The sequence below is a fragment of the Lichenostomus cassidix genome, chromosome 1, assembly GCF_008360975.1.
Source record: "Lichenostomus cassidix isolate B80296 chromosome 1, HeHo_3.0, whole genome shotgun sequence".
Classification (NCBI taxonomy): domain Eukaryota; kingdom Metazoa; phylum Chordata; class Aves; order Passeriformes; family Meliphagidae; genus Lichenostomus; species Lichenostomus cassidix.
Window position 1 is genome coordinate 59,801,890 of NC_139479.1, and position 18,548 is coordinate 59,820,437.

Below are 18,548 nucleotides of genomic sequence, written 5' to 3' on the forward strand. Positions count from 1 at the left end.
CCAGCAATATCTTGAGAATATTGTAATTCTCTGCAATGGTTTACTGGAGATTAAAGCATATAGACACTGGGGGTATTAGGTATTTCTAAGCAAAATAATTAATTGTGCCTATTTTTTGCTCAAGAAGTAAAAAAATGTTGAAAATTAAATACAATTTAAAGCAGTCCTTGCCCAAGAGTAACCTGTGTGTGTAAATCATCAATGTTTTTGTCATAAAAATGCTTCAGAAAACTTTCATGAAGGAAGACAAATTGTTTGGGTCTCTCCAAAATTACAGTCTTGGCTGCTTACTATTAAATTATACAATACATTTTGTTTTGTGAAGCCAAAGCTTTATTCTTCAAAAGCTTTATTCAATAGCCAAGAAAGCCAATGGTCAGAAAGTAAGAGTGAAACCTAACTGATCTGGTCACAATTATTTCATTGTCTTTTATAAGCTTACATTGATGTGTATATTGTACTGATAAACAGCCCTTGCTGGCTAAGTAAATAAGACCAATGAAATCCTTCTGGCCTTTACTGTACATGCTTCTTGCAAGAAACATCAGTTTCCACAGGATTTTTTTCCTTCTCCCAGGAAGGCAGAAATGTGCAAGAACCATCCCGAATGAAAAGGGAAAAAAACATTAGTTATAAAGCCAGATGTTTCAACAATAACCGTAAGATGATGTGGTAGGCAGAAAAAACCCACACACAGTACTTATGCTAAACTATTCTGGTTCAGTGCTAGTCTCTACTCTGTTTTTCAGAGTACAGAAACATTTATTCAGATGTCACTAGCTTCAGAAAAAAATGTAGACTTGCTTTGCAGCTTTGAGTTTTTCACCCTCATTCACTTCCCAGGTTGTTTTACGTCTAAAAGCAGTGCTACTGCAGTGTCTGTCATGACTGCAACCCAGCTGAATCCACAGAATTAAGGAAATTTCATCTTTTTCTTATTTTTCCTGATGAGACATGTTTGTCCCATTACCAGACTCTTATTATAGGACAGATATATTGTAGTCCATTGAGCTGGTTTTGGCTGCAATAGAGTTAATTTTCTTCATATCAGCTGGTATGGGGCTGTGTTGCGAATTTGTGCTGAGAACAGTGTTGATAACACAGGGATGGTTTGTTACAGCTGAGCAGTGCTGACACTGAGTCAGGGCCTTTCTGCCTCTCACCCCAGCAGAGAGAGGGGCTGGGGGTGTGCAAGGAGCTGGGAGGGGACACAGCCAGGACAGCTGACCCCAACTGATCACAGGGATATCCCATAATACATGGCATCATACTCAGCATATAAAGCTGGGGGAAGGAAGTGGGGAATGTTTGGACTGATGGTGTTTATCTTCCCAAGTCATCATTACATGTGATGGAGCCCTGCTGTTCTGGGGAGGGCTGCACACCTGCCTGCCCAAGGGAAGTGCTGAATGGATTTCATGTTCTGCATTGCTTTTGTGTGCAGCTTTTGCTTTACCTATTAAACTGTCATTATCTCAGCCCTGGATTTAACATTTTAACTCTTCTTACTCTCTCCCTCAGCCCACTGGGAGAGGGAGAGAGGGGATGTGTGGGGCTTAGCAGCCACAGTTAAAACACAGCATCCATGTAAGACCTAGTGTTCATACTGTATGTGTACATATTCCATAAACATATTCCATCTTTTGCTGCAATAGACTATAAAATATATTGTGTGTTAAAGAAGAGATCATTCTCCACGGTATAAGAAATTCTGACATACAAAACCTGTTTAACCACTCTAAATCTAAACAAATTTCTTGACCAGAATTTCAGCCTGTAATATATTCCATGTTGCAGTTTTTAAAAAAGTTTATAAATTCCCTACATAAAATTGGAAAAAAGTATTTCAAGGAGAAATGTTTAACTTCTTAATTTGCAAAAGCACACTTGGGTTATTTAATTGAAAAATTGTTTAAAACATCTTTAGATTCCATACAGAGCCAGTTCTAATTCCCAGTTTTTGACAAGAGTTTTTAGAAGTCTTGACTTTAATAACTTCCCAAGGAAAATTTTCTGGGGTAAAACTATTGCAAAACCACATTGTGCAAAAGACATACATCCAATAAGATGTAGATTATTAGAAACAGCAAGAAAAGATGTTTATATTTATATGGAAAAGCAGACCTATCTGTGGTAATAATTACATTTATTAGACCTGAGCTTATTTTCAGCATGAATACAGGCATGTTTTAATATTCCAAACAACCACAGAACACTTTTATTTGTTTTGTTCATTAAAAAGAAAAGAGAGGAAAACACTGCAAATAAATCTTATTCATGGATACAGATAGCTCAGCTCATAAAAGCAGTGAGCTCTCAGCACATGTTTTCTGCTGGGTATTATAAACCAAATGTATAAAATGCATGGTTCCAGAGAGAAGTACATGATTTTGCAGTTCACTGAATCCTTTCTTTAGCAACCTTTCTATTTCTCATTTGTTTAAGTAAATGAGAGCAAACCCAGTAGATTTTGAAAACAGACAGAACATTTCCCCTTTATTTAAGAGTTAGATGGAAACAGCAAACTGCATAAAAAGAACAAAATACATAAATATCCCTTTATTTAAGAGTTAGATGAAAACAGCAAACTAAATAAAAAGAACAGAATTCATAGAAGCACAGAAAAACATAGGCTGGGGGCATCTTTGGCAGTCATTTGATGCAATCCCCTGTTCTATGTGTGACCAAGTCAGATCTGGTTGCTCAAGACAGTCAGGTTTGAATATCTCCAAGTGCAACATGCTCTAATGCCTGACTACATTACTGTGGTTTGGTTTTTTGGTTTCCCCTAATATCCAAGTGGGATTTCCCACCTTGCAACTTGTGTCCATTCTCTCTCGAATCACTTTCCCTTTGCAAGAAACATCTGGTTACATCTTCCTTATATCCCCATTAGACAGCTGAAGACAACATTTATATCCTGAAGATAACATTTATGTCTTCCCTCAAAATTCTTTTCCTCAAAAACCTTTTCTGGCAAAGGTATTGCAACAGCATGCTGTGCAAAAGACATACCTCCACTAAGGTGCAGCAGATAACAGCTGAAGAGAACAGACAATGCCAAGCAGACTCAGTTGTCTCAGCTCCATCGTGCATATCATATGCTCTATCAACATTCAAGAAATCTCTTACATGTTTATTACAAAGATAAAACATACAGGTGATGTCCACACAGTGGCCAACCCAGCTGACAGATTATGACCGACTTCAAAGGAATTTTGATCAAGTCCTTGTTTTACATGTGCACTTGAATAAACAATAAGAAAGGCAGCAGGAGGGGAAAGATTAGGTACATCACAGAGCTGTTTAGTTCAGGTATCTCTGCTTTCAGTTTAAAGATTTTTTCATAATTGGAATTTAAGCATTTCAGTCCTTATGATATCAGAGGTAATACACTGATGTTTTCAAAAATAAGTATCTGAATGTCCTGGTACATAATTTGGTTTAAGATGAAATGGTACATTACATCTATCTGTTCTACAGCACGAGTGGAAATCTTTAGATTTAATTTGCCAAGTATTTTGTTCTGTCCTGGTTACTGCACCCAGTGACCAAAGTACAATGTGTACAAATAGCTGGTAAGTGAGAGAGAGCACATTGTCACATTGCTGGCAAAGCACTGATCATTGAATTCTTATTAAAGTTCTAATGTTTAGATATGTCTTAACTTTCAGCTTTCAGCACTGGAATTCATCTATATCTCCGTGTACCTTTATTCTCTGACATTTCATGATTTCCCTTGAGACTATAATGAAAAAGAAGCTGTTTATACACACATCAGATCCAGAAATTGATTCACTTTCCAAACAGAAACATGAACTAATAGGATGGTGAAATTGTGAATCACATATTCTGTGGCTTTAAGGCAAGCTGATAAAGTCATAAAATGAAGTTCCCCGGAGACACTGAAACCCAGCAGAGCACATTAGAGTGTATTTTCTGAATAATTTGTTATTTTTTGTCCAATGCAATACATATTTTGAGTCAAACTCAGAATAACACGATTATTTCATTCATCATCACATTCTGATTTGACTGCATTTTAAAAAGTCACCTATCAAATAGAGAATTTGCAAGCATTCCTTCAAAAACAAGACAAAGCCTCCCACGACTAAGCAAACTCCAAGTTTCCCTGCTCCCATTCCTCTCAAGCAAGAAGTGCATTTACTAGCTATTAGATATGAAGTGGCTGTAAGCCATTAGTATTTCACTTTTTCAAGGGTCTTATTTTTTCCCCAGAGTTTTTGAGGGCAGTCAGCCAGCAACATTTGCTGTGTGACAGACATCTGCAAGAAATGCGAACCCATACAAAATTCCAGCTTTCAGACAACTCCAGCTAAATTACTCACTTGAAGTTTCAATATAAGCTTGCTGCTGCACACAGCAAAGACACAGCACAAATAAAGGCAATCCTCTGTCCTACAGATCCTATTAGACCTAACTATAAGAAGCTGCTGCTCTTGAAAGAGGAAGTTTTCATCTGCTGATTTCTCTATTTCTTTTACTAATTATTTCTTGAGTTTGTTGCACCTTCTGAAATACTGTGATGGAGTAAATTTTTTTACTAATAAAAGCATTTTAAAATCTCCTGCAAAAAGGAGGAGTTATTTTGATCTTCTGTTATTTTGATACATCTAGATACAATGAGGGATAAAAAGTGGATTTATTTGAGTTCTAGGAAATAGAGGGTCTGGCACTTGAGCCATGGAGATGACAACAGAAAAGGTGCTTTGTGCTCTATAACACTCTCTCCGGACTATGTGGATGAGAAAATTGCATAAATAGCCATATCAAAGGGGAGATAACACCTTGAAAGTAAGATGGAAAAGTCTTCATGATTTCTCAGGAAGAGAGCTTCCAGTCAAAGACGAAGTTTACAGAAGGCTGAGAGATGTAATTATAGTACTGGCATCTTCAGTTGGCTTGAAATGACAGTCATATTCTTAGCCCTCTAAAAGCTCTTAAGGTCTTTCTTAGTTAAGGCGCCATGAACTTGAAATTATTTTGAAACAAGCAGCTTTATGGCAAAGCTGACCTGGAAACTTGCCTGTAGCAGTCTGTGTTCTTTAAAATTTAAAGCTGACACTCTGAGAGCACACCGAGGCAAGTCAGGGAAGGGAATACATTCAGAAAGTTTGCTTACCAGAGACAGAATGCAAACCAGAAACATAGAACTGGATGACACAAGACAAATCAAGCAAGAAGAAATAAATTTATGAGATACAACTGCAGAGATAAAGCAGATGCTCCACAAACAAATGAGGTCACTGATGCTGGAGGTATGGAGGGAGGTTCCCATGTCTTGCGGGAGTTCAGCTGAAAGATGGAGTGGGAGAAGGAGAAATCCCAAATGAGATGTGAGAATGATTAGAGAAGGACACAAGTGCAAAAGCAAAGGGAGGATAAAAGGTCAATAAGACTGGAGTACAATTAAAGTAAGGTGCTTCTGAATATTCTTACAGTTATTATATAAATTAAGTATTTTATCCACTACTTACCTGTTTAAAGAAGAATTGTACTATTGAAATCAATATAAAACTGTCAAGGTGCTCCACAAACACAAGCTTGGGTAATATACCTGCCCTGCAACATTGATCATCAATCTGAACTTGGTAAATCTCATCTCATAAATAGCTGCCCAAAACCTCTGCCAGATCGGCACTATTTCCAAATTTCAGCTATATTTACACACCCACAGTTAGCAGCTGACAAGTCATATATGAGGGAAATTGCCTCCCTCTAAAAAAGAGCTGCTGTCAGAGCTGCTCTGTTCCACATGGAAATAATTCAAAGGAGTTGTCATGAAAGAGTAGCTATACCCAGAATAGTTACCACAACAGACATTTTTACTCAACACCTATTGCAGTATTTTTGCACTACTTTTGTTCAGCTGCTAAGTACCAAAGATAAGTTTTCTTTTTTTCTTTCTTTTAAACTCTTCATAACTTCATGAAGCTATCAGAAAGAAAAAAACAAAACAAAACAAACCCCCCCCCAAAAAAAAGATTGAAAGGTCCAAGCAGCATTTTTAAGGCAAAACTTCAGACACAGTCATGCAGACATTGCCCAGAAAGGGGCCTTGTCTACTTTATTAGCTCTTGATAAGCACTGTCGATGCCTGAAAAGGTGGGGACGAGCTAAGCAGTCTCACCCTATTTCTTGGTGCTGCAAATCTGGTGGAGAAGGGTAGGAAACTTGTCACATTTCAGTAGCCACCACCTTCAAACATAATTCTGGCAATGGCTGCAGCTCCTCCTCTAGGAGGGCCCTCTGTATTTTCTTTTTTCCTCTTTCCCCTTCAGAGCACCAAGGTGAGGAGGTATCACTGGAGATGAATGGGGAGGGCAGACTGTCTTTTATGAGCTGGAGTATGATGCTAGATGGTGACAAGTCTGCAAGCTCCAGGAGATGGAAGCTCTGAGACTGATATCCCAAAGAAAGGAGGATGCAGAGGGAAAGGGATTTTCTAGGGAGAAAAGAGAGGAAAGCCTCAAGCACTCACATATCATAGAATGTCTTGGGTTAGAAGGTACACTAAAAACCACCTAGTTCCAGCCCCCTGCCATGGGTGGGGACATGGTCCCTAGATCAGGTTGTTCAAAGCCCCACCCAGCCTGGCCTTGAACACTGCCAGGGACAGGGAATCCACAGCTTCTCTGGGCAACCTGTTCCAGTGCTTGCTACAGCCTCCTGCACCTCTCCTGCCAAGCTCCTCACTCCTTTTCGGCAGCTGTTTGTAGAGAACAGATGGGGCAAGGTGGCTTTCTCCACACAGAGCTGACCTCTTGTTTGTCTAGGAAATCTCCTGTAGCTCAGCTATTATCTCAAGCCCCTTCCCCTTATTCTCGGCATCCTAAGCTCACCCTGCTACTGCTGAGCCTCAGGCTCTGTCTGCAGAGGGAGAAAAACTTGCACTGGTCCCTCCCAGAGTTGAACATCTGAATGGCACATGCATCCCTCTTGTGACATGTGTCACCTCTTCACCTGGGCAAAGAGACACGAGAAGGCAATGTGTCCTCACATCCAGTTTTCAAGCCCTTTCAGTGACACACCACTGGGCATGGGGGATATTAAAGCGTAGTTATGCCACCCGAAATGGCACTTTATGCTTTCATTTTTTCAATGTTAATCCTGAATAGAAATTTCCGTAGTTTTGCTTTGAAGGTAATTTAAGTAACTGCTTCATTCCCTAATCTAAGAAAAGGGAACACCATAAATGTCACAGTAATTTCAGTTACTTACAAAAACATTTGTAGAGATTTTAGTATCATGTACTATATGTGAGCAGTATTGCCCTAAGTAAGGGAATCCATAAAGAAAAGGTTTTATTGTAAGATTTTATATTAACCTTGGTGAAATAATCAGTACTCCTGAAATCTCTTGTTTGGTTGATGTCGATACTCGTTCCAGATAAACCTAAGATAAAAGGATGATATGCAGCGCTGAAGGCAACTTATGAATTTGGGATAGTTAGTGGATTTTGGATCCACTGAAAACATTACAATGAAATGAACTATAATACTTCCTTATGTGCCAAATACTCTGTCTGGTTTTGTTTGGTTCACATAACAACCCAAAATTCAGGTATCCATTCTTCTCAAGGCAGCAACTCACAATTTCAGATAGCAAGCATGAATAACTGATGTTATACCTAAATATATACATAGACACACCACCTTTTGGACTGTGCTGTGCTACAAGTTATCACAGCTGTAAAACAGGCTGGATAAACTTGAAAAGAAAATATGGACAGAAACCCTGCTTTGCTGAACAGCATGCCCAGTAATGATCTCAGCTCTTAACATGATGACAGAATTCACAGGATCTGTAAAATTCCCACCCTGCTGTAACAAAGTGGGTTTCCTTTTCTGTCTTACAATTTTTTAGGCTTGGGACCATCACCCAATGGGTTTGAGGACTCCCAGTTCATCTTCTTGCTATACAGGCATTCAGCGTGGGAGAAAAGAGGGGATACAAACTTACTTATTTATCCTAGGCTGGCACCCCTCCTTCTGCAAAGCATCCAGTGCCTGCCTTGGCTCACTCTCACAGGTTTCCTAAGCAGTGATAGAATGATATGGACATAATCCTTGGCATTTTGTCACTACTGTCCAAAATGCTCTCAGCAGCAACAGTGAGTATTGTCCAACATAATCAGACATTGAGTAATGTGAAGCTAAAATAAGACAGAGGAATCAAACAATAATAGCCAAGGCTCCCCTCCACAAATGGACTCAGTCCACAAACTGAACCAGATGTACCAAATGCTCTCACAACCAGCATAATGCATTATATCCACATCCTCCTACCCCAGGACTCCTCTGTGCGTTTGGCAGTCTCTCCCCAAATGTTTAGCTCTCTTGTTCATTTTCTCCTTCAAATGACTGCTAATAACGAGAAGCAAACATGCCCACAGTTTGGGGACAGGAGTGGCTTTCAGCTGTCAGGAAGAAGAGCATTTTTTTGTTTTTAAATCCACTTGATGCTCTAAAATATGCATTTCTCTGGCTGTCTTTTTCTGATCACACTTTACTCTTGGCCAAGAAGTATTCCAAGGAACATTCTTTGCATGCTGCAATTAAAAAACAAACCAGAAAGCATTGCTTGTACCTGGATAAACAGCCATTAATTATTTGGGTGTGCATGCCAGTCCCAATCCATCTGATTCTGAAACAGGAGCCTGGGCACATATTCCATGAACTATTCTAGATGGGAAGTGCTCAGTATTTTGACCAAAGAGTGATGTGTGCAAGAGCCTTAAATGTCAACATTGAAGGCTACACCAAAGCCTTTGTCAAGCTCTGAACGCAGATCTGTTTTATGGCACGAAATTTTGATCTGGGTATTTTGGAGGGTAATAGATAAATGATGTGCATTACCCTACAAGACACCAACAGTTGAAGAAACCCACCATAGCACAGTTTTATCCAAGATAGTTCTCCTCATTGCAAAGTGAATATGATGAAAAAAACTGAGGTAAAGCCTGAAATACACTTGTTTGCAGGTAGAAAACAGGAATAAACAACACACCCAAGCTCACCACCAGATGAACTGTGAGATGAGATGAACTGTGAGACAAGAGATGTTCACATCATTCAGGCCACTGCTTCAATTTCTGTAGCATCATGTCCCTGACTTTTTTTTCAGAGACCAAGCACAGGCATGAAGCTACTGCCTTAGTCTTGTTAAGGTTGACCATTCTTTACAGAGCAGCATAGAAAAGAAAATAATACAAGAAGTCAACAAGCATCTGCTTTTGCAACCATCATCGCACATTTTGGGCTCTTGCTTCTTTTTCACCCTCCAAGCCCACTACTTTTGCTGTACCTACTGAACTTGTACAGCTGCACTACAAAGGACCTCTGGTTGCTGTAAATCAGAAAACAGTGAGCAAGGAAATAGTTACATGTGGTTATCATTTTGTATCTTTATCCAATTTTTTTTGCCTTTATTATCTGTACAACATCTTTGTTGGAACTTCTTGATATTCATTTTAAGTCTAGCAAGTATGATAAAGTGGCTGAGATAAGTTGCCTCACTCACTTAGACATTACGTCAGCACAGCCTCTCCAGAAAGGATAAAATATTCATGATGATTAATACAAAAGACATTACAGACAGAGCATTTCAGGAACATCAGAACAGATTAAAATTTAAAACAATAACATACCTAATAGCTTTCTCTGCTCTGGGATCTGAAGGGCTGTACTGAGGGTCTTTTACCACTGTAGAAATTACATTAGAAGACATTCTTGTACAATTTGTATTTAGGTCTGGCGTGAAAGTCAAGTGAAAAGCATACTAAATTCAGATTATAGTCTTTTTAAACTCACCAGGGGCATGGAAAGTTGATGCCATGTTTAATATCAGCAAATACCACCTGTGTAACCTGGAGCATTGCTTTAATTTCATTGATGTAATGAGAAGCAATAAGCCTTTGGGAATGATCAGCAGCCATTTTAGTCCTGCTTGATCAATGCCAGCTGAATGTGGTGTAGATCAGCTGCAGTGTGGGATGAGCTGTGAGATGCCCTGCTGGGACCCTCTTCCCCCACAGCTCAGCAGCTGTTTGTGCTCAGGTCTGTCCCTCACTCCCTGCCTACACTGTGTTGTGGCCATGCCATATCTCTCTCCATGTCTTCCTGGTCCCAGCCTTGGCAGGAAGGCCACTGCTCCTGCACTGCCACCCTCCCAGCTTCTCTAGCCCTTAGAAACAGCCCTGACACAGGGATGTGTGGAGACATCCTGTATTTCCCATATTATCCCACATTGCCACAACTCCTCAGAAAGGCATTCTACTCTTTTTCAATAGAATCATAGAACCATTGGAGTTGGAAAAGACCTTAAAGATCATGGAGTTCAACCACTAAACATTAACCCAGCACTGCCACCTTGGTAAAGGCCAGAGCTTTATCATCCTGACATTTCCTGTAAGACTGGCACTTCTTGTAAGACTGATTTGTTCAGGCTGGAGAAGAGACTATGGGGAGACCTCATTGTGGTCTTCAACTTCCTTGTGAGGAGAAGAGGAGGGGCAGACTCTGATCTCTTCTGTGTGGTGACAGTGACAGGACCTGAGGGAATGGCCTGAGGTTGTGTCAGGGAGGTTTAAGTTGGATATCAGGAAAAGGTTCTTCCATCAGTGGGTGGTTGGGCACTGAACAGGCTCCCCATGAAGTGGTCACAGCACCAGCCTGACAGAGCTCAAGAAATATTTGCACAATGCTCTCAGACACATGGTGTGACTCTTGGGGATGCCCTGTGCAGGGCCAGGAGCTGCACTCAATGGCCCTAGGGGATCCCTTCCAACTCAGAAGTCTATGGTTCTATGAAAAATATGTTATCTCTTGAATTAAGTTGTTTTACACACTGCCCACAATCCAGTGAAATCTTTGGTTTCCCCAGGCTGGCTGAGCAATAAAGACAGGCTGCAGCTGTAGCACTCAGGACGGAGAAGTGTTTGCTGGACAGAAGCAACTGAATCTTCCTACATCCCATCCTGGTGCGATGGAAGGAGGGATTTGGAGGCTGGAATGGCTTTTGAAAGTAAGGCTGTGCTAGGCAAGCAGGGTGATATTTGTTCCAGACCACAAATACACTGAGGAAAATGCTGACGAGGGATTCCCCAAGCATCTGTTTATACTGTGGAGGAGAGAAATCTGAGTTACCACAGAGGACTTAATAGCACACGCTGGAAGGCTTTGTGCTGCCTTGAAATAAATAAAAAGATTTTTAAAATTCTACATAAGGATGTTTTCTGAACTCAGTAAGAACTGCATTTAGCTTGAGGGAATTTTATATTATACCTAATCTTGAATGATAACATAAAATTTGCCACAGAACTAAAAATTAGCAGTTGCTTCTTTATGAATGTCACCTTTTGCTCATTATGTTTCTTATTCACAAACAGGATAACACGAAAACAAATATACCTGATGTGTTAAAAGGATTCATTTTGCAATCCTGAGAACAATTATGAGCAAATTCAGCTGGGAGAAACAGTTTATTTGGGAAAAAGATGAAAGCTGGGACCTGTTTAAGAACATTTTATCAGACACTAAAAAAAAACATTAACAAAGAGAAAAAAGGAACACTTGCCTGAATCATCATGCTGGCTTATTGAAGTAAAAATAGATATAAAAATAATCTACATCAGAGAACATAGGGAAATGGATTGCAATTAATATACATTAGGTGATTAAGAAAAAATGAAAGAAGGAAAGAAAAATCAATATTATGTAGACTAAAGGACATTATCAACTTTCCAAGTATGACAAGCAGAAGAGGAATCTCAGCAATGACATTAGTGCTTTTCTGGACAGAAATTATGGAAATGCCAATAAAGACGCAGGAAAATTAAACATTCTCAATAAATAGACTGTTCCTCCTTTTGTTGGTGAGAAGAAGCTTCTCTGAAGTTTACCTGTCCACACTAAGTGTATCTGTCTGTCAAATGCACTTCTTTATTCTAGTTTAGTGCTGGTTAATTTGGATTTTCAAGTGTTTTGATGGTCAATGTTTCCTCTTTTATTGTCTTCTCCAGTGCTTCCTTAGATTGAGCTTTCCTTCTCTGTGCCACCATTTGGTAAGTGAACCTGAAATGACTCTACAAAGGAGTAAAGTCTGTGACATTCTCAGGAGATGCCTGCAATCCCTCCATCACTGTCCTCTACCCACCCCTGCCATGATACATAAGTACAGTTTACTTGGTTACTTTGATGTTTTCATTCACAGCCAGCTATGACAAATACTTTCTTTGCTTGTAAAGTAGCTTGGAAGCATATTAAACAACAGCTGTATCAGCAGTTTTGTATAAAAAGATAGATTAGGAGGTTTTGAACCACCAGCATTGATTTTTAATTAATCTTGGACAAACAGAGAAATTCCAGAGCAGTTGAAGAACGCTAAAACTATGACAGTTTTGTAAAAGGTGAATAGGATGAGCAAGGTCTAAACAGACCTATAAACCCCTCATCAATCCCAAACAAAAAACCCAGAGTGCTTGCTATCAGATTTCATACCATAAAGCTATTGTTAATCTTGCCTAAACAAGCTTCACTGATGACAGGGGTTTCCTGAAAAACACCACAGAAAAACCCTAATGGACTTGGCTGAAGTAAAAAGCATCCTGGAACTTGGACTGATTTGAAAAAAAAAAGGAGAAAACAATCATCAGAAAATTAAAAAAAAATTTAAAATCCACAATGTTAATCCTTACCAGTTGTCTTGTATGTGCCCCCAGTTTTACAGGGCTGTTTTCATTTAGACTTAACTTCTTTGTTTTGTCTGCTTAAGCCAAATAATTACACAGCAAAAAGGAAAGTCCCATTTGATGTATTAGGATATCTTATGGAACACTATGTTTTTATTTTTAAAACAGCTCTGGATTCCTTATACATCCTTGGTATAAGGGTGCCTTTTTTTTTTTTCCCAGATCAAGAAGTAAAATTTAGAAAACACATGGGGAAAACACATGCTGTTTTTCATTCAACCTTAATTCTTCTGGACGGTGAAGTCCAGAATCTTTGAGTGTAGGTGCAGACAAAAAATGACATTGATGTTTCCTTGTGGATTGCTTTTATGTGTTGTTTATATATAGTTCATATTCATCTAAGGAGCTAAAGAAATATCAGTGTAATCAAGGCAAACAGAAATGGTATACTTTCAAGAAGTTTTGAAGTTCCAAACGTTTCAAGGTCTTTGGTCTTCAGTATTTCTTTGGTGATTTTTTTTAAGAAAAGGTGAAACAATCACTGTTGCAAGAAAGAAAATTTCCCAACAACAAATATTTATGGGGTGTTACTCACAGTTAGCATAAGCTTTTGCAACGTATTTGTAGATTAAGATAGACCATAACACAATTAGCTATGGTATGGATTAACTTCTGGCTTCCTATGTTGTAGTATCTTGAATAGTATTTTCTTTCCCAGATGAAATAATCTGCCTTCTATTTATCAGTCATTCAAAAAGGAGACTCAACACGTCCAAAGGCTGTGTTTAGGAAGCATTATTTGCCCATAAGAGTCACAGATCGCTAAGCAGATTTACAGGCTTGTACAGAACTTATCCTCGCTAATCTTTGCTTAAGAGTAAGTTGAGTCTGATACGACAGCTAAGCAGCTTTCAGCATTGTACTGAGATACGCTTCGCTGCTCATAGTGTCTTTTTTTTCTGCTAAATGATCAATCTCAATTTAGGCATTGGGGGGAAAAGAGAGATGAAAGAGGATGGAGAGAAGGCAGCCCTAGCCTTCACTTGGCCCCCTGTAAAGCACCACAATTCCTGGCCCACTGACAGTTTCTGTGTTGAACTGGGCTGCAGAGAATTCCAAGAACCTTGCATGAGGAGTGTTTGAACAGGGAGGGATTAACCACGTACGTCACAGACACTTGCAGGTTATAGAGCAATACATTCATACATTCAAAGCATCCAGGAGACTGCCTCATGACTGTGAAAGCACTAAAAGTTGAGATTATTTATAAACAAATATTTCACCTTCTTTCTTTAATTATTCTTCAAAACTTCTCTCTTACAGATAGGAAATATGAAGCATCAAGTTCTACTTTCCTATCCCTATATATGTATGATTTGTAGAAAGAGGAAATATTTTCAGCATTGACTGACCCACGAATTTAATTACTGTGATCCTCCCTGTCAGGTGAAGAAGCTCAGTCTGCTACTCTTAGCAAAAATTTTTTAAAAAAGGAAAAAAGCAATAATTTATCATTTTTTTAAAAATCCTGCTCCTCATAAAAGAAAAGTTAATAAAAGAAATAATCTCTTTACCCATAGCTGCCCAGGCAAGAAGTAGAGGCTATAGAACAAGCCTTCACACCTGGGGCAAACCTGAGCCCTTTCAGGTCAGTGAAGATGCCAACTCTCAAAGCAGAAAGCCCTCCTCAGTAACTCTGTCTCCACACCCGAGCTGTGCAGAACCAGGTCCAGCAAGAGTGCAACTGGCACTTCTGCAGAGCCAGCTCTAAATTAAATACAGCATCACATTTTCAGATCTCTGTGTATCACATGCAGCCCTGGACTACACCTGGAAGTTTATACAAAGGGTGGGAAGCCAATGTATTACATAGCCTCCACATAATACTACGTAAACATTTCACCTTGCCAGCAGTTTATAACAGTATCAGTCTGATATGAAAAACAGACACGTCTTTCCCTCCAACATTCATTGATTGACTATTCTGAGCAAACAACAAGAGGAAAAGTCTTGGCAATGCTAATGCAAATCTTGAAACCACCGTATCAGAATTTTTTACAGAAATACCATTCTTTTTGTGATCACTGGGAATTTTCTCAGCAGAGTACAACCATCACACATTCTGTTGCACGTGTTCGTGCATCCCGACCGTTGGCAGTGGGGCTGCCAAAGCCCTGTCCTGCCAGCTAGAATCTGACATGCTGTGAAAAGAGACCTTGAAATCAGAGCTGCTGTGCAGCTCGACTTGCTGATAATTGATCTATATGAGACAGCATGACAAAATGTGAACAATGATGCTTGACATCCCACATGTTATCACATGCCAGAAATGTTCGGAGGGTGGAACAGAATGACATGAAAAGAAATTACGTGCAGCATACTTTTCTTTCCATGCTAGTTAAGTGACATTGTTTTGGCAGTTCAGTCTGATGCAGCAAGTACAGTATCTTATATATTTTTCATTTTGAAGAGATACACTAATCTGACAGAGAAAATATTTTACTTCCTTTTATTCCGGTTGAAGTTGCATATATTTAAATGCACAGTACACATAATTTAGGCAACTGCTTGTAAATAATCTCATAGACTAAACCCCAGGCTATCAAACTTGTTTCTCTAAACAAGGTAGAAGTCTTTATTTCTCCACCTGAATTTTCTCAGATTTTTAAAAAAACATATATGAAAGCAGGACTATATATCATTATGTTTTTTCATAAAAGCAACAACTGATGAACACAGAGTTTTTTCCAAATCAGCAATTGAGAGCATTTTTCTGTCTCTCAGAGAAACAAGCAGCTGAAGCACAGACATTGCAGAGTTTAATCTGCCAGGGATCAATATCTCTGGGATATAGCCTGTGCACAGAAAAAGCTTTGCTTCCTTCTCCATTAGGGGTCTGCCTACTCTAAAAATTAGACCACAGAAAAGAGTGGAGGGAAACCAGGAAACAGTCTGCCTTTTCTCTAAGGAAAAAATGTTTTGCTTTCCTTGGCAGAACTTTTTTCCCTTACATTTCCCAGGTTTTAATTGTTTGGGGTTCAGTTTGGTTTGGTTTCTTTTCCCCACTTCTTTTCCAGCTCTAACCTCAGTCTGAGAAAAATCTAGAATGCCACCCAAATGGCTACTTTCCTATTTAAACATAGTAATGACAGCCTTTCTCACAAGTTTTTGTTTAATGTATTCCTTTCTCTGTTTTCCCAAGGAGTCTGTATTCCTCTTTGCACCTGGTAGGAAACAAACAGAACATCCTGAGGGCTCCTTCTCAGCGATGCTGTCATTATACGGATGGTGTGCCATCCCTGGCTGAGCTAGGATTGTATTTATTTTGCTTTTTTTCAGCAGAAACAACAGCCATTGATCCCCTTGCCATGCACCTGCCTTTTTACCTGTGCAATCTCACATCCAAATATCCCACTAACTACACTGCAATGGATGAGCTGTGTACGCACTAACTCAGGAAGTGATTTGGTAAAATTAACATTTAGAAGCAGGCACCAGTAGTTATTTCACACATTATTAACTTATATTACAATTCAAATAAGCTTACAGCTGGCAAAAAAAGTCTCTTCTGTAAAGTGATCTCAAACATAATAGGCTTAATCAGAGATAAATTAAATTAGTCAGTCATGCATACTACAGCATATTAGCACTGAGTAGTTATTAAATACATTTTCTGTTATCAGTTGTGCAGGCAGTATTGTAGCAAACAAAGTGCAAGGGAAACCAGTAAATAAACTTTATGTTTGGGAGGCTACATGTTTGACATTTCCTAGGTTTTACTGAAATGTTACACGATCTTTACCACTATAACTGCCACCAGGTTAAGTCCCCACGAATGATTCAACTTCACTCCCAGGCAATTAGCCAAAAGCAGAGCAGACAGAACTAATGAATACCTAGACAGCAGATGTTCAGCATGGTTTTCTGTTTTGGAGGGAATTTCTTCCATGTCAGTTTTCAAAAAGAAAAAAGCATGCACGGATGAGTCATAGCTGGTACACAATTGATAAAGAGGAGACAGGCAACATTTCTATTTGTTATAAAATTAATCTTTGTGTTTAGGGCTTTTCAAAATTTATTTTCTCCTTTGTTTTCACAACTACAGTTTGAAAATGTCTTGTAATTGTGTGCAAATATTGAAAGGCAGTGCTGTTGCCTTGCTGCTATCATAACTTCCTTTTCTACTGCTATTATAGCAGCCAGCAGCATCACCTTCACCTCCAGCTAAAAATTTCTGTGAAAAGGAATACAACACACAATCGCTCACATGTGCTTTACATGAGGAATTATTACTTTTGTGATGGGATCCTAAAACCATATTTTGTTCTCTCATCCATCTTTCTGAAACCCATCAGTACAGTGCCTGGAAATATCATAACTTGCTGAACCTGACCCAAAGACTTGGGAGCATATCTGACATTCTCTTACACTCTGCACATTTAAAACTCAATGTAAGGTGACAAGAACATTAAGCTGCCCACAGACCAAAATGTGAAACTAATCAGTATCTGTTCTGAGCCACAGGTACAATAATTGGAAAATTAAAGTGCCTGTGAACTGCTAGGGCTGGCTGCATCAAAAAGCAACACCTTGAAATGATTAATGAAGACAAATGTATGCAACTACTTCTATTGACAACAACTTCAGACAATTGCAGACTAAAAAAAATAACACTAGAGTTCTCATTTATTTTCTCTAAATCTTGCCGCTTCCAAGAATGGATTGCTAAGAAACTTGTAGGCACTCACTGGTTAAAAAGTGTTTTAACTGGAAGCTCCTTTAACTCAGATGTGGAAAACACAGGTGCTTTGCTGCACCTCGCCTAACCATTTTCTGTGACAATTTTGGTACAGAGGACATCAGTCATGACAGAGGCATTCAACATCACACTCTTCACCTGAAAATGTTAACATGACCTGTAAAAGTAAAATGATTCAACTGCTATGTGATAGCAGCACCCAACAGACTTCTTAAGAAAATAATTAGTGGCAGTGTTGTTTCAAAATGTACCTTTATTTTTCACTGCTCCCATCACACCCATCAGTGGCATGGCCAATCCATTTACTCAGTCATTTATAGGATGTCCTAATGTGCACCATCATGGATGAGGCTACTGCCATGGCTCTGAACTGCACAAAGCAGGGGCTCCATTTTTTAGATGTGAAAGAGGGAGTGAGGCTAAATAAATGCTCCTTGAAAAGTAAATGGTGTATATACATACACACACATATATACATACACACACACATATATACATATATATAAAAATTAATGTGAATTTTTCAGAGTTTCATCCTCCTCTTTAAAGTCCTGATAAAAAAAAACCAACAAATTCCTTCAGCCCTCTGGGACATCAGAATTGAGTCCCAAGAAAAAAAAATTGAAAAGTATCTATTTTTAAATGGAATTTACTGAATCTTATTAAGAGAATCCTGACTCCCAGGATTTTCACAGAATTTCTTAAGTCAAAGCATGTCACATGATTGGAAGCTGCACTGGAATGAGAGTTAGCACTACAGGCAATGAGTGTCAGTTAAGTTTTGAAGAAGAAGAAAGGCTTCACCACTTTGAAGGCAATCTAAAATACAAATGACCAGCCCTGCATTCAGGGTATGTTATGACTATTCAATTATACATGTATTCAGAAGCTTGGAAATGCAACCAACTGTTGTGTCTTTATCGGGTATGAACACATGTAGTTGTGCTACCCATGGAGCTGTATCCATTTCTGCATTCATCCCCCACACACTTTCCCCCATCGTTTCTCAGCAAGACAGTGCTCAATCTGTTCCAGACAAGCCTTCTTCAGGCCAGGCTTTTAAGAAAAGCAGTAAGA

The 18,548-nt window shown here is 39.1% G+C and overlaps 1 protein-coding gene across 8 annotated transcripts in view; it reads right to left on the bottom strand.

Annotated features, from left to right (window-relative positions):
• The window catches only part of ENOX1 (ecto-NOX disulfide-thiol exchanger 1), a 365,143-nt gene that overhangs the window by 157,313 nt on the left and 189,282 nt on the right, over positions 1–18,548 (bottom strand). The window lies entirely within an intron of this gene.